The 16069-nt window shown below is 39.9% G+C and overlaps 1 protein-coding gene across 1 annotated transcript in view; it reads left to right on the top strand.

Moving 5' to 3' along the window:
* Positions 1–13742: 13742 nt before the first annotated feature.
* The window catches only part of LOC133620699 (sphingosine kinase 1-like), a 44088-nt gene continuing 41761 nt past the window's right edge, over positions 13743–16069 (top strand). Inside the window, exon 1 of the mRNA XM_061982299.2 lies at positions 13743–13855. The gene's annotated coding sequence lies outside the window, so the exon portion shown is untranslated. The remainder of the gene's footprint in view (positions 13856–16069) is intronic.

Below are 16069 nucleotides of genomic sequence, written 5' to 3'. Positions count from 1 at the left end.
ACACCTCAATCTGACATGGAGCATCTGGAGCAGGAACCTAAAACAAAACATTCAGTGAGTGATGGATCAACTAGCTTCTACATTCTCACGTCTACTGCATAGTCCAGGGGTCGGCAACCCAAAATGTTGAAAGAGCCATATTGGACCAAAAATAATATGTCTGGAGCTGCAAAAAATGTAAAGCCTTATATAAGTGTTATGAAGGCAACACATGCTGTAAGTGTCTATATTAGCCTACTATCAAAATGACTGTCGCAGGCTGATGCAAATCTTCGTTGACAAATGTTTAAATGTAATATTTATTCTGCACATTTTTACAACATTGGAAAACATTAGTAAAACGGAGGCTCCTGGAAATGACTGGCTTAGAATGCAAAGGTAAAGATGTGTGTGTCCAAGTTGCAGGAAACTACAAATAAAATGACCTCAAATATACCTAAAATACGAGGCATAATAATGCATTATATACAGACAGCTACCATACATAGCATCGATTAGCTTGCAGTGACCAAGTAGGCCTTATTAGCACTCCACAAGCAAATAACATCAACAAAGCTCACTTTTGTGAATTCACACAACGCATAGGACGTTGGCTGGACAAATTGAGACAGAACGAGTGGTGTAAAACATCTTTCTGTGGCAGCATCGGAGAAAGTTGTACATGCAAACAAACTATGGTGCGTTCAAGGACTTCCGAAATTACGACAAAAAGGCGCGCGCCAAATACTCTCATCAGTGAAGCATGTTTAATATACACAGTGTGATATCGAACAATTAGGAAGGTTTGTGTCATGTTTTTCCTACGACAGAAACCATACTAAAACAAAAACAAAAAAATCCCTTTTTTCCGTACATTTTTTTTTTTATTACTAGGGCGGCGCTACAGAGCCTCGCGTTGCCGACCCCCGACTTAGTCAGATAACATTGTCTTCCACAGGTGGTCTTCAGACAGGGATAACAAAACTCATCACATTTGACAGAGCAGATTTATTTAAAAAAATCACCAAATGTCACAACTTACCGGTCAGAAGATGCATGGCTGCAGGCGTGACCACGTGTTGCTAGCCTTGGAGCTAGCATGCTAACAAGCTAGCGCGTACAACTTCACATTCCCGTCAAAACGGTAGCTTTTCACGGAGGGTCGTGTGCTACAATCAGCATCGTAGTTGAACAGAAAGACATAGAAATGTATGAAAAATGCGACACGGTGAAGAGATCGATGCTCGCGTCCGAGACAACGACGACGGTGGAGAGAGAGCAAAGGCAGGAAGGCTCTCGCGATGCGTTTTTAATGCTCCGCTTACGTCACTACCAACGTGACTTGGAACTGGGCGTGGCTAAAGATGGCCGTGAAGTAACGACTAGTACCCGGATGTTTCTCCAGCATGCTCCTTTTGTAATCTTGAGGGAAAAAAAGTCAATAAACCATTTATTTTTGGTCAATTTCCAAACTCCCAAGTATTCAGGAAGGATCTTCATGTTGCACTGTTTCGTACTTGTAATACACCTTTTTAATTTCAAGGAAGAAGTAGTTCTGTTTTTACCTTGTACATTTCATAAAGACTTGGAGAATGCTGTCAAATTGTTATCTACTCGGAAAATTCCACATTTACACAATGTAATGTCTGTGGTTTAAATCTGGGGGGAAAATATAAAAAATAATGTATGTATATATATATATATATGTTTTTATTTGTATTGTGTGTGTATATAATATATATATATATATATATATATATATATATATATATATATATATATGTGTATATATATATATATATATATATATATATATATATATATCTATGTGTGGGAAAAAAATCACAAGACTATTTCATCTCTACAGGCCTGTTTCATGAGGGGGGGTTCCCTCAATCATCAGGAGATTTTAATGGGAGCATTCACATACCATGGTTTATATAGGGCACAGAGTGGGTGGGTACAGGCTGGCCTAGGGGCGTGGTGATTGGCTCATGTGTTACCTAGGAGGTGTTTCCGTCTATGGCGGCATGTTGTTACAATTTCGCTGCGCTTGTTGAGGGATGACAGGTCTGGACGGTAAATAATAAACAGTTTCTCTTTCAAGCATAGGTTGCATCTTTTATTACCACTATTGTAAGGTGTGCTGGATGCAAGAATTTGCCATGTTATTGAATATTCAACATTATTGTCTTTGAGGTCCCAAATGTGTTTGCTGAGTTCTGTGGTATTTCGCAGGTTTTTGTTCCTGAAAGAAGCCTTGTGATTGTTCCATCTGGTTTTGAATTCTCCCTCGGTTAATCCTACATATGTGTCGGATGTGTTAATGTCCTTGCGTATTACCTTAGATTGGTAGACAACTGATGTTTGTAAGCACCCCCCGTTGAGAGGGCAATCAGGTTTCTTTCGACAGTTACATCCTTTGTTGGTTTTGGAGTCGCTCTGTCTGGGGGTCGACGGCTCATTTGCAATTGTTTTGTTGTGGTTTGAGATGATTTGTCGTATATTGTTCACGCAGCTGTAGCTCAATTTAATGTTGTTCTTGTTGAATACTTTTCTTAGGGTGTTGTTGTCTTTGGGAAAGTGTTTGTCAATCAGGCTGTACCCACCCACTCTGTGCCCTATATAAACCATGGTATGTGAATGCTCCCATTAAAATCTCCTGATGATTGAGGGAACCCCCCCTCATGAAACAGGCCTGTAGAGATGAAATAGTCTTGTGATTTTTTTCCCACACATACATATATTGCGCTCTACTACGGTATCGAGCAATATTTTTTGGATAACCTTATTAAGACATATACTCCGCTCCAAATTGACATTTGTTGAGCACTGTACGACGATCAGAAATACAAAAATTCAACATCGACTACTCCACGAAGAACATTCCCATACCCGCGCAGAATGACTACAAGCTAAGGCTCATAGAAAAGACGGAACACTTCCTAAGAAGGATGCGGTGGAAAGCACATTTTTTCCTCCACCCTGAAACAAAAGGAATGCAAAAGGAAACTTACGGATTCAAATCTACCAAGAACCCACCCACAGTTGAGGAACTAAAGGATTTTGAGAACGACATGCTCAAAATGATACAATCAGTCAAATTCAAGCCAATCCGCAACCCACTCCTCACCAAGCTGAAAAATGACAAGGAGCGCATCAAGAAAGTAAACAACCTCATCATAGCTGCCGATAAAACCACAAACTTCTACAGAATGGACATACCAGAACACCACACCTTACTGGACAGAAGCATCACCAAATCATACAAAAAAGCGCAACCCAACACCTTACAGAACATCCACCTGGAAAATAAAAGGATCGCGGCTGAACTGGACATTGAGGACAGGGTGGACGCCACAGCCAACAAGGAATCCTTCATCACATTGAAGGACCACAAACCCAACTTCGCAAATAACCCAACATGCCGACTAATAAACCCAACTAAATCTGAAATAGGAAAAATCAGCAAAATAATCCTGGACAGAGTCAACACAAAAATCAAGGACAAAACACCACTCAACCAATGGAGAAATACAGCAGCAGTAATCAAATGGTTCAACAACATCCAAGACAAACAACAGCACAACTTTATCTCCTTTGATATCGAGGAATTTTACCCTTCCATCACGAAAGACCTACTGACTCAAGCACTAGACTTCGCCTCAGACTACGACTCAATCACAGGCAACGAAAGAAACATCATCATCCACGCAAAAAACTCCATTCTCATCCACAACAGTACACCATGGCAAAAAAAGAACAATGCAACATTTGACGTCACTATGGGAAGTTTTGACGGAGCAGAAACGTGTGAACTCGTTGGGAGTTTCCTCCTCTCCCAGCTCGCTAGCCTCAATCTGAACCTTGGTATTTACCGTGATGACGGACTGGCAGTGTGTCGCGCCTCGCCAAGGAGCAGCGAGAATACCAAGAAGCGCATATGCCAAATTTTCAAAGAGAACGGCCTACGGATCACGATTGAAGCCAACAAGCAAACCGTCAACTTCCTTGACGTCACTTTCAACCTGAGAAATAACAGCTACCAACCATTCACGAAACCCAACACAACACTCCAATACGTGCACCATGACAGCAACCACCCACCCACCACCACGAAAAGAATCAATAAAAGGCTATTGATGCTGTCATCTAGCAAAGCTGAATTTGACCAAGCAACCCCCCCGTACCAAAAAGCCCTTGATGAAAGCGGATACAATTTCACCCTCACCTATGAACCCACGCCAGGAAACCAGCCAAAAAAGAACAGAAAACGAAACGACATCATCTGGTACAACCCCCCATACAGCAAAAACGTCTCAACGAACATTGGACACAAATTCCTCAATCTGATTGACAAACACTTTCCCAAAGACAACACCCTAAGAAAAGTATTCAACAAGAACAACATTAAATTGAGCTACAGCTGCATGAACAATATACGACAAATCATCTCAAACCACAACAAAACAATTGCAAATGAGCCGTCGACCCCCAGACAGAGCGACTCCAAAACCAACAAAGGATGTAACTGTCGAAAGAAACCTGATTGCCCTCTCAACGGGGGGTGCTTACAAACATCAGTTGTCTACCAATCTAAGGTAACACGCAAGGACATTAACACATCCGACACATATGTAGGATTAACCGAGGGAGAATTCAAAACCAGATAGAACAATCACAAGGCTTCTTTCAGGAACAAAAACCTGCGAAATACCACAGAACTCAGCAAACACATTTGGGACCTCAAAGACAATAATGTTGAATATTCAATAACATGGCAAATTCTTGCATCCAGCACACCTTACAATAGTGGTAATAAAAGATGCAACCTATGCTTGAAAGAGAAACTGTTTATTATTTACCGTCCAGACCTGTCATCCCTCAACAAGCGCAGCGAAATTGTATCAACATGCCGCCATAGACAGAAACACCTCCTAGGTAACACATGAGCCAATCACCACGCCCTTAGGCCAGCCTGTACCCACCCACTCTGTGCCCTATATAAACCATGGTATGTGAATGCTCCCATTAAAATCTCCTGATGATTGAGGGAACCCCCCCTCATGAAACAGGCCTGTAGAGATGAAATAGTCTTGTGATTTTTTTCCCACACATGCATATATTGCGCTCTACTACGGTATCGAGCACTAGTTTTTGGATAACCTTATTAAGACATATATATATATATATATATATATATATATATATATATATATATATATATATATATATATATATATATATATATATATATATATGTATATATATATATATATATGTATATATATATATATATATATATATATATATATATATATATATATATATATATATACACATTTTCTATAACGCTTGTCCCTTTTCGGGGTCGCAGGGGGTGCTGGAGCCTATCTCAGCTGCATTCGGGCGGAAGGCTGGGTACATCCTGGACAAGTCGTATATATATATATATATATATATATATATATATATATATATATATATATATATATATATATATATATATATATATATATATATATATATATATATATACATATACAAATATAATATAATATGTACTATAATATATAATAATATATATATATAAAATATATATACAATCCCCGTTTCCATATGAGTTGGGAAAATGTGTTAGATGTAAATATAAACGGAATACAATGATTTGCAAATCATTTTCAACCCATATTCAGTTGAATATGCTACAAAGACAGCATATTTGATGTTCAAACTGATAAAAAAAATTTTTTTTTGCAAATAATCATTAACTTTAGAATTTGATGCCAGCAACACGTGACAAAGAAGTTGGGAAAGGTGGCAATAAATACTGATAAAGTTGAGGAATGCTCATCAACACTTATTTGGAACATCCCACAGGTGTGCAGGCTAATTGGGAACAGGTGGGTGCCATGATTGGGTATAAAAACAGCTTCCCAAAAAATGCTCAGTCTTTCACAAGAAAGGATGGGGCGAGGTACACCCCTATGTCCACAACTGCGTGAGCAAATAGTCAAACAGTTTAAGAACAACGCTTCTCAAAGTGCAATTGCAAGAAATTTAGGGATTTCAACATCTACGGTCTATAATATCATCAAAAGGTTCAGAGAATCTGGAGAAATCACTCCACGTAAGCGGCATGGCCGGAAGCCAACATTGAATGACCGTGACCTTCGATCCCTCAGACGGCACTGAATCAAAAACCAACATCTATCTCTGAAGGATATCACCACATGGGCTCAGGAACACTTCAGAAACCCACTGTCAGTAACTACAGTTGGTCGCTACATCTGTAAGTGCAAGTTAAAGCTGTACTATGCAAAGCGAAAGCCATTTATCAACAACATCCAGAAACGTCGCCGGCTTTTCTGGGCCCGAGATCATCTAAGATGGACTGATGCAAAGTGGAAAAGTGTTCTGTGGTCTGACGAGTCCACATTTCAAATTGTTTTTGGAAATTTTCGACATCGTGTCATCCGGACCAAAGGGGAAGCGAACCATCCAGACTGTTATCGACGCAAAGTTCAAAAGCCAGCATCTGTGATGGTATGGGGGTGCATTAGTGCCCAAGGCATGGGTAACTTACACATCTGTGAAGGCACCATTAATGCTGGAATGTACATACATGTTTTGGAACAACATATGCTGCCATCTAAGCGCCGTCTTTTTCATGGACTCCCCTGCTTATTTCAGCAAGACAATGCCAAGCCACATTCAGCACGTGTTACAACAGCGTGGCTTCGTAAAAAAAAGCGTGCGGGTACTTTCCTGGCCCGCCTACAGTCCAGACCTGTCTCCCATCGAAAATGTGTGGCGCATTATGAAGCATAAAATACGACTGCGGAGACCCCGGACTGTTGAACGACTGAAGCTCTACATAAAACAAGAATGGGAAAGAATTCCACTTTCAAAGCTTCAACAATTAGTTTCCTCAGTTCCCAATCGTTTATTGAGTGTTGTTAAAAGAAAAGGTAATGTAACACAGTGGTGAACATGCCCTTTCCCAACTACTTTGGCACGTGTTGCAGCCATGAAATTCTAAGTTAATTATTATTTGCAAAACAAAATAAAGTTTATGAGTTTGAGCATCAAATATCTTGTCTTTTTATTGCATTCAATTGAATATGGGTTGAAAAGCATTTGCAAATCATTGTATTCCGTTTATATTTACATCTAACACAATTTCCCAACTCATATGGAAACGGGGTTTGCATATATATATATATATATATATATATATATATATGTATGTATATATATATATATATATATATATATATATATATATATATATATATATATATATATATACATATATATACATACACCTTCTAATGACAAAAAGGCCATAAAAACTTCCCACATTCTTAAAAAAATATTATCATTAAAAAAATAATGATGCTTTTATTTTACATTTAATATATTTCTCTCTCTCAAGCGGTGTCCCTTGCACATGTTTCTTAATTATTTTTTTGGGATAATTTGTATCTACACATTTTTTTTCCCAAAAAGTTAAGAATATGTGTGCGCAAAGACTATGTCACTTCCTGTACTTGCTATTTTTATGATAGAGCTTCTGCAACATCACGTTTTTTGACATTTGAAGGTTTTATCATTATTTTGTGTCAAAACAAACATAACAGGAAAAGAGAACAATAATACGAGAACGTACAAGGCACATAATACCAAAAATTGTGTGAATCAATTTCAATCACAGTCACTCGACTGTCATGACCGACTAATATATAAATACATTTGCATTGAATGTTCATTTTTCAAACAAAGAAGACATGAAACCGCTACAGGAAAATACCAACAAAACAGGAAAAGCCACCGAAGTAGGAGCGCAAGACAAGAACTTAAACACGACACAGAGGAAAACGTCAAAAACCTCAAAATAAGTCACAACGTGATCTGACAGGTGGTGACAGTACACCTACTTTGAGACAAGAGTTACTGTAAAGTGAAGCATGCTTGGTTATGGTTTAAATTCATATCCAACAATTGCGAAAACTACTTTTTATTGTCAATATCAGCTAATGAGTTTTGTTTTTTCAATGATTTCTGCTGGTGGTGTGCCTCTGGATTTTTTCAATGAAAAAAAATGTGCCTTTGCTCAGAAAAGGTTGAAAAACACTGATCTACTTATTTTCACCAGTATAACCAATGCTAGAGTTGCTTGTAGTTGGTTTTAGTCTTTGTTTTCTGATACTACTGACAATAACAATACGATTGCCATTTGTTGTGATATTGTACGCAGGCATGACGTTCAACCTTTTCTGAGGGAAGGCACATTTTTTTCATTAAAAAATCCGGAGGCACACCACCAGCAGGAAACGTTGACTAATGAAACTCCACCAGGTCGTCCTGCCTTATTTTGACTTTGTTGGTGTTTTCCTTTGTGGCGTGCTTTAGTTCTTGTCTTTCGCTGTTATTTTGGTAGCCCTTCCTGTTTTGTTGGTGTTTTCCTGTCACAGTTTCATGTCTGTGACGTGTTAGCAAGCAAGGCTATTTACGTCGTTGCGATCCTTCTTCGTGTGGACTTTGTGGACGCCGTAAGTTTTTGCTGTCGTCCAGCACTCTGTTTCTGTTTACTTTGTAGCCAGTTCAGTTTTACTTTCGTTTTGCATAGCCATTGCCTTTTCCTTTCCCTTTTGCTCATTTTTGGTTTAAGCATTACATACCTTTTTACCTGCACGCTGCCTCCCGCTGTGGTCTGCATATTAGGATCACAACAAACCATTCTCGTCTCACCCGACACATTCCGACTTTTACAAAGCAATTAACTACCTGCTGCCACCTGGGGGCGGCATAGCTCGGTTGGTAGAGGGGCCGTGCCAGCAACTTGAGGGTTCCAGGTTCGATTCCCGCTTCCGCCATCCTCGTCCCTGCCGTTGTGTCGTCGGGCAAGACACTTTACCCAGCTTACCCCAGTGCCGCCCACACTGGTTTAAATGTCCATCCATCCATCCATCCATCCATCCATCCATCTTATTCGGCTTATCCGAGGTCGGGTCGCGGGAGCAGCAGCCTAAGCAGGGAAGCCCAGACTTTCCTCTCCCCAGCCACTTCGTCCGGCTCTTTCCGGGGGATCCCGAGGCGTTCCCAGGCCAGCCAGAAGATATAGTCTTCCCAACGTGTCCTGGGTCTTCCCCGTGGCCTCCTACCGGTCGGATGTGCCCTAAACACCTCCCTAGGGAGGCGTTCGGGTGGCATCCTGACCAGATGCCCGAACCACCTCATCTGGCTCCTCTCGATATGGAGGAGCAGCGGCTTTACTTTGAGCTCCTCCCGGATGGCAGAGCTTCTCACCCTATCTCTAAGGGAGAGCCCCGCTACCCGGCGGAGGAAACTCATTCCGGCCGCTTGTACCCGTGATCCTGTCCTTTCGGTCATAACCCATAGCTCATGACCATACACTGTAAAAAAAATTCTGTAAAAAAACGGTCATCTACTGGCAGCTACGACTGCCAAACGAAAACCATAAAATTAAAGTAAAACATTGTAAACCATCCATCCATCCATCCATTTTCTACCGCTTATTCCCTTCGGGGTCGCGGGGGGCGCTGGAGCCTATCTCAGCTACAATCGGGCGGAAGGCAAATTTTCATGAAACGTTTTGCGGAAAAATATCGTAATTTTACAGATTTTTACTAAATTATTAAGATCAACCACCTAAAGTGACGATGCAAACAGTTCTGCAGAAAAATACCTTTATTCTACAGAGTTTTTCCAAATTTTTACGATCAAACACCTTTAATGAAGTGACAATGCTGGCAGTTCCACAGAAAAATACCATTATTTTACAGATTTTTTCTGAATTGTTAAGATCAACCACCTTTAATAAAGTGATGACGCAAACAGTTCTGCAGAAAAATACCTTTATTCTACAGCATGGGTGTCAAATTTGTCCCGCCGTGTAATTTCACTTGGCCCTTGAGGCGATATCAAATTAACACTAAAGCTGGCCCGCCGATCCTCCCGGGAGTCTTCCAAACGCCAGCCCGCCAGCCCGCCGAGTGCTGGCCCAGTCACATAACATGTGCGGCTTCTGCACGCACACACATTAGAATGCAACGCATACTTCAACAACAGCGATACAGGTTACACTGAGGGTAGCCGAATAAAAAACTTTAACACTGTTAGAAATATACGCCACACTGTGAATCCACACCAAACCAGAACCCTTTGCATCACTAACTCTTCCGGGACGCTACAAGGTGTGTGTGTGTGGGGGGGGAGGTTTGGTGGTAGCGGGGGTGTATTTTGTAGCGTCCCGGAAGAGTTAGTGCTGCAAAGGATTCTGGGTATTTGTTCTGTTGTGTTTGTTGTTTTACGGTGCGGATGTTCTCCCGAAATGTGTTTGTCATTCTAGTTTGGTGTGGATTCACAGTGTGGTGTATATTTCTAACAGTGTTAAAGTTTTTTATACTGGCACCCTCAGTGTAACCTGTATCGCTGTTGAGGAAGTATGCGTTGCATTCGCTCGTGTGTGTGCGTACAGAAGCCGCACGTATCTTGTGACTAGGTCTGAACGATGTTAGAATGGATGAAAAGCGGAAGTGACGATAGCTCGTAGAGTACGTTAAAGGTTAATTTGTCCAACCTTGGCCCGCGGCTTTGTTCAGTTTAAAATTTTGGTCCACTCTGTATTTGAGTTTGACACCCCTGTGTTAGATTGCTAGTATGGACATAGACTTTTATATAACAAGTTACATATTTAATGAAAGATAATTACTGTAATTTTACATGAATTTGAAAGTAATTTAAGAAAACAGAAAATGCTATGTATATTTAATTTGGTATTTTTCTGTAAAAAATAGAAATATACATAATTTGTCATTACTGACATATTACTTAAAATAACAGGCGGATTGTTTATTTACAGATAATGTCTTCAATTCTACAGTTTTATAAACTATTTTTAAAAAAATAGAAAAATTACAGCAGAAATTTAGAGTAAATTAACCATAAAAATAGGATTTTTTTTTTCACAGTGTAGGTGAGGATGGGAACGCAGATCGACCGGTAAGTTGAGAACTTTGCCTTCCGGCTCAACTTCTTCTTCACCACAACGGATCGATACAGTGTCCACATTACTGAAGACGCCGCACCGATCCGCCTGTCGATCTCACGATCCACTCTTCCCTCACTCGTGAACAAGACTCCGAGGTTTAAATGGTAACTTGGATATTGGGTTTCACTATGTAAACGCGCTTTGAGTCACTAGAGAAAAGCGCTATATTTTATTTTCATTTAGCCTTTATTTAACCAGGTAAAAAATCCCATTGAGATCAAAGATCTCCTTTTCAAGGGAGACCTGGCCAAGAGGGCAGCAGCAAGGTTACATTAAAAACAGTAAACAACACATAAAACATCACATTTACAACATTAAAAACTTGCTCACATGACACATGTGCATACAGACAAGGTAGACTGCAGTCCTTTCACAGAAGCTTTAAACCCATTCAATGTAACAAGGGTTTGAAGTTTAATACTCGATTGTAGGTTATTCCAAGCCATTGTTGCTGAAAACCTAAATGCTTTCTTGCCCAGTTCAATTCTTACTTTGGGGACGAGAAATTGAACGAAGATTAATAAATATAATTCACTTCACTTCACCTACTGACATGGAGTATTACATGGTTACTCTGCCGAGCTCCTCACAGCACAGACACTGAGCAATGGCACATTATTTGCAGATTATAATTATTGATTTGCAAAAAAATATTTTTTGGACCACTTAGGTCAGGGGTCGGCAACCCACGGCTCTAGAGCCGCATTCGGCTCTTTAGCGCCCCCCTATTGGCTCTCTGGAGCTTTTTAAAAAATGTATGAAAAATGGAAAAAGATGAGGGTAAAAAAATCTATTTTTTGTTTTAATATGGTTTCTGTAGGAGGACAAACATGACACAAGCCTCCCTAATTGTTACAAAGCACACTGTTTATATTAAACATGCTTCACTGATTCGAGTATTTGGCGAGCGCCGTTTTGTCCTACTAATTTTGGCGGTCCTTGAACTCAGAGTAGTTTGTTTACATGTATAACTTTCTCCGACTTTCTAGGATGTGTTTTATGCCACTTCTTTTTCTGTCTCATTTTGTCCACCAAACGTTTAACGTTGTGCATGAAAGGTGATTTTTGTTGATGTTATTGACTTGTGTGGAGTGCTAATCAGACATATTTGGTCACTGCATGACTGCAAGCTAATCGATGCTAACATGCTATTTAGGCTAGCTACAGTGCCGGCCCAAGCCTCCATGGGGCCCTAAGCAAAATTTGATTTTGGGGCCCTCTATTTCTGCCAATAATATATAAATAATATATAAACTCATTGCGCCTCTGGCAGTGTTGTTTACATTATCCTATTGTCAGCCTGGCATGTCTTTACAAATGACATGTCATTTATAAAGATATGGGGGTGGCCCAGTTAAGAACATAAATAATACCAATGAATGAACGAATGATGTCCAGAGTGCCACATATGGTTCCTAATCTTAAAATGTAGAAAACATTCAGCTACAAGAGTGGCCTGGGGTTGAACAGTCCAAGTGATAAAGCTTTGTATTTACAGTAAAAGTGTCATCTTGTCTCATCAGTCTTGTACATATTAGTCTTTAATTACTAGTTTATATTTTTAGTTAATTGTTCATATTTAATGTTTACTTTGTACAAAGAGAGCGCAGTCTACTGAAGTTAAATTCCATGTGTGTTAAACATAACTGGACAATAAAGCTGATTCTGATTCACTTTATTATTTTTGGTAACAAAAACCTGAAACAGCAATGTGCAAAAATGTTGACCTTAAATTGTGTTTTTGTACAATAATATATCTTTGATCATTTAGAAATCATCAGTCAGACTCGTACATGCAAAAAATAAAAAATAATAATTTTTTGTTAATTGCTTTTGGGGGCCCCCTGGTGGCCGCGGGGCCCTAAGCAAGCGCTTAGTATGCTTATGCCTTGGGCCGGCTCTGGCTAGCTATATGTACATATTGCATCATTATGCCTCATTTGTAGCTATATTTGAGGTCATTTAGTTTCCTTTAAGTCCTCTTAATTCAATTTATATCTCATGACACACTATCTGTATGTAATATGGCTTTTAATTTTTTGCGGCTCCAGACAGATTTTTTTTGTATTTTTGGTCCAATATGGCTCTTTCAACATTTTGGGTTGCCGACCCCTGACTTAGGTGAAGTTGCATAATTTTCCACGGCACACCAGGCAATATCTCGCGGCACAGTGGGTGAAAAACACTGGATTGTATGTCAATAATTCATAGGAGTGTAGTGCAGTCCCATTTGTAGCCTCCAGAGGGAGACAACGACCCAGAGAAGGCATAGCGTGTCCCCGCGCTCAGCGTCCCGACAGCAGCTTCGACTTAATTGCACTCCCTCGGACTTGGGAGTCGGTGTTCGAGTACCACACCGCCAGCCTCGCTCCGGCCGGGCCGGGATGGAGAAAGACAAGCCTCCCCGCCCGCGGAACGGCTTGGTGGGCATGCTCTACGGGGAGTTCACGGACACGCTCGACGACAAGGTCCGGTACTCGGTGAGCCTGACGGAGGGCGCCCTGACCGTCCAGAGGATCTCGTCGTCCCCCGGCAGGACGAAGGTGGTCTTTAACCTGGCGGACTGCGTCGGTTGCCGGGCGCAGCGAGCGCCGGACAGCGCGGACGCGGGCGCCTACTTCCGCGCCTATTTCTACCCGTTCAAGCGGCGCTGGATGAGCGCCGGCGTGGCCCGGCAGCGGGTGGAGCAGTGCTTCAGGGTGGCGCTGGTCCAGGACGCCGCGGCCAACCTGCGGGAGGCGGAGAGGTGGGCGCGCGCCATCAGGGACGCCGCGGTGCTCCAGGCGCCTCGGAGAGATGGTGAGCAAGGACACCTTTTCTACTTTATTTCATGTGCAGGACTATGGAAGTATAGACTTGTCTCACATCAACTTATATATATCAATATGATATTAATACATATGCATATATTAATAAATATACAAATAAAAATGTGATATACAAATAAAAAAATAATTTGTGTAAATAAACGAGTATTTGTAGGATATATTTTTGAGATTTGAAAATATATACACAAATTATATAAATATAAAAATGTGACATGCAAATAAATCAAGAATTTGTATAAATAAAGGTGTATTTGTAACCATATTTTTGAGATTTGAATATAAATATGTTTGATTTTGTATTTGCATTTGTATTGAATTTGCATAAGTGGATTGTAGCTGAGATAGGCTCCAGCGCCCCCCGTGACCCCAAAAGGGAATAAGCGGTAGAAAAAGGATGGATGGATGGATGGATCGCTGTTTTGCTTTTGTGTCGATGAGACATTCCTACCACAAACCACAACCAGCAGAGGGCACTGCAGCCAGAGCGGTCTGGGTCACAGACATGGTCAGACACTGCCGAGCCAATCAGAGGCACACTAGGGAGGGTCATATAGTGGATTAAATGGATCGGTAGTAGTGCCATGGTTGTATCTACTAGATCAGGGGTCACCAACCTTTTTGAAACCAAGAGCTACTTCTTGGGTACTGATTAATGTGAAGGGCTACCAGTTTGATACACACTTAAATAAATTGCCAGAAATAGCCAATTTTCTCAATTTACCTTTAACTCTATGTTATTATTAATAATTAATTATATTTATCTTTGTGGAAACAGTGATCATCTTAATGATTTCTCACAATAAATATATATAGAAACAGATAAATATCAATATGCAACACTTTATTTTTATATTTTCTCTAAGTGCACATTTTTCAAATTGAACATTTTCAAATGATCACTTCTAAGACAGTCTTGTGAAATCACAATATCCAATTTTAACTAGCTAGCCACTAGCATTTTTTAACAAATCATGAATTACTTTGCATCATGTTTGTACAAATAATAACTCATGTAAAATACGAAAGTCAACTCTCAAATTTTTAAATAAATCATGTCACACTTTGAACTGGACACCAAATCTGTTATTTGTTTCTTTGTCAGTTAGTGAAGACCAAGTCTTTCAAATATTTTCTTGGATTTTCAAATTCTATTTGAGTTTTGTCTCTCTTAGAAATAAAAATGTCGAGCAAAGCGAGACCAGCTTGTTAGTAAATAAATACAATTTAAAAAATAGAAGCAGCTCACTGGTAAGTGCTGCTATTGAGCTATTTTTAGAACAGGCCAGCGGGCTACTCATCTGGTCCTTACGGGTGACCTGGTGCCCGCAGGCACCGCGGTGGTGACCCCTGTACTAGATAGTTTAGTCAGTCACTCAGCTTTTACACGTGTTGATGTGACGACGACGTCTGGCAACGTTAGCCAGCTAGCAGCTAACGAAGTAGAGCTAAGGCCAAGGCTATTATGTGGAATCTGAACCGAGGATGTCGTTGTGGCTTGTGCAGCCCTTTGAGACACTTGTGAATTAGGGCTATATAAATAAACATTGATTGATTGATTGATTGATATTAAGGCCTACTTCACTAGTAATAGTAGTACTGAAATGCTGTATCTGTTCATTACTGGAGGATCTTATTTTTTTTCCTACTTCCACTTTTACTTCGTTAGATATTTTGGATGTTGCCAGACGTCGTTCTTGATTTATTTGTATGTCACATTTTTATATTTATACATTTTATTTGTATATATTTTCAAATCTCAAAAATATGTTTACAACTATGCGTTTATTGATACAAATTATTTATTTATTTGTATATCACATTTGTATTTGTATATTTATTAATATATGCATATGTATTAATATCATATTGATATATATAAGTTGATGTGAGTCAATTCTACTTCCATACAGTATATCCAATAATCGGTTTTCTTTTGACATTTTTAACAAAGCAACGACTTTCTCTCTCTCGGGAAAACTGGTTTGCATTCCCAAAACCTGCTGTACTCGTTTTTTAGCCATCTAGAACCACACCTCACAGCAGGGGCGGAGCACAAAATTCTGGGCCCCCAGATTCACAAGACCCCTGAAGCCCCCCACGTATCTACATATAAAATACATTTAGAAAATATCTTAAAAACCCAGATTAAAAAGATAAATAAATCATTTTTTTGTTTTGTTTTGTT

Source organism: Nerophis lumbriciformis, linkage group LG24 (genome assembly GCF_033978685.3).
Source record: "Nerophis lumbriciformis linkage group LG24, RoL_Nlum_v2.1, whole genome shotgun sequence".
NCBI lineage: Eukaryota > Metazoa > Chordata > Actinopteri > Syngnathiformes > Syngnathidae > Nerophis > Nerophis lumbriciformis.
Note: the sequence above shows the minus strand (reverse complement) of the source record. Positions and strands in the feature narration are given on the sequence as shown.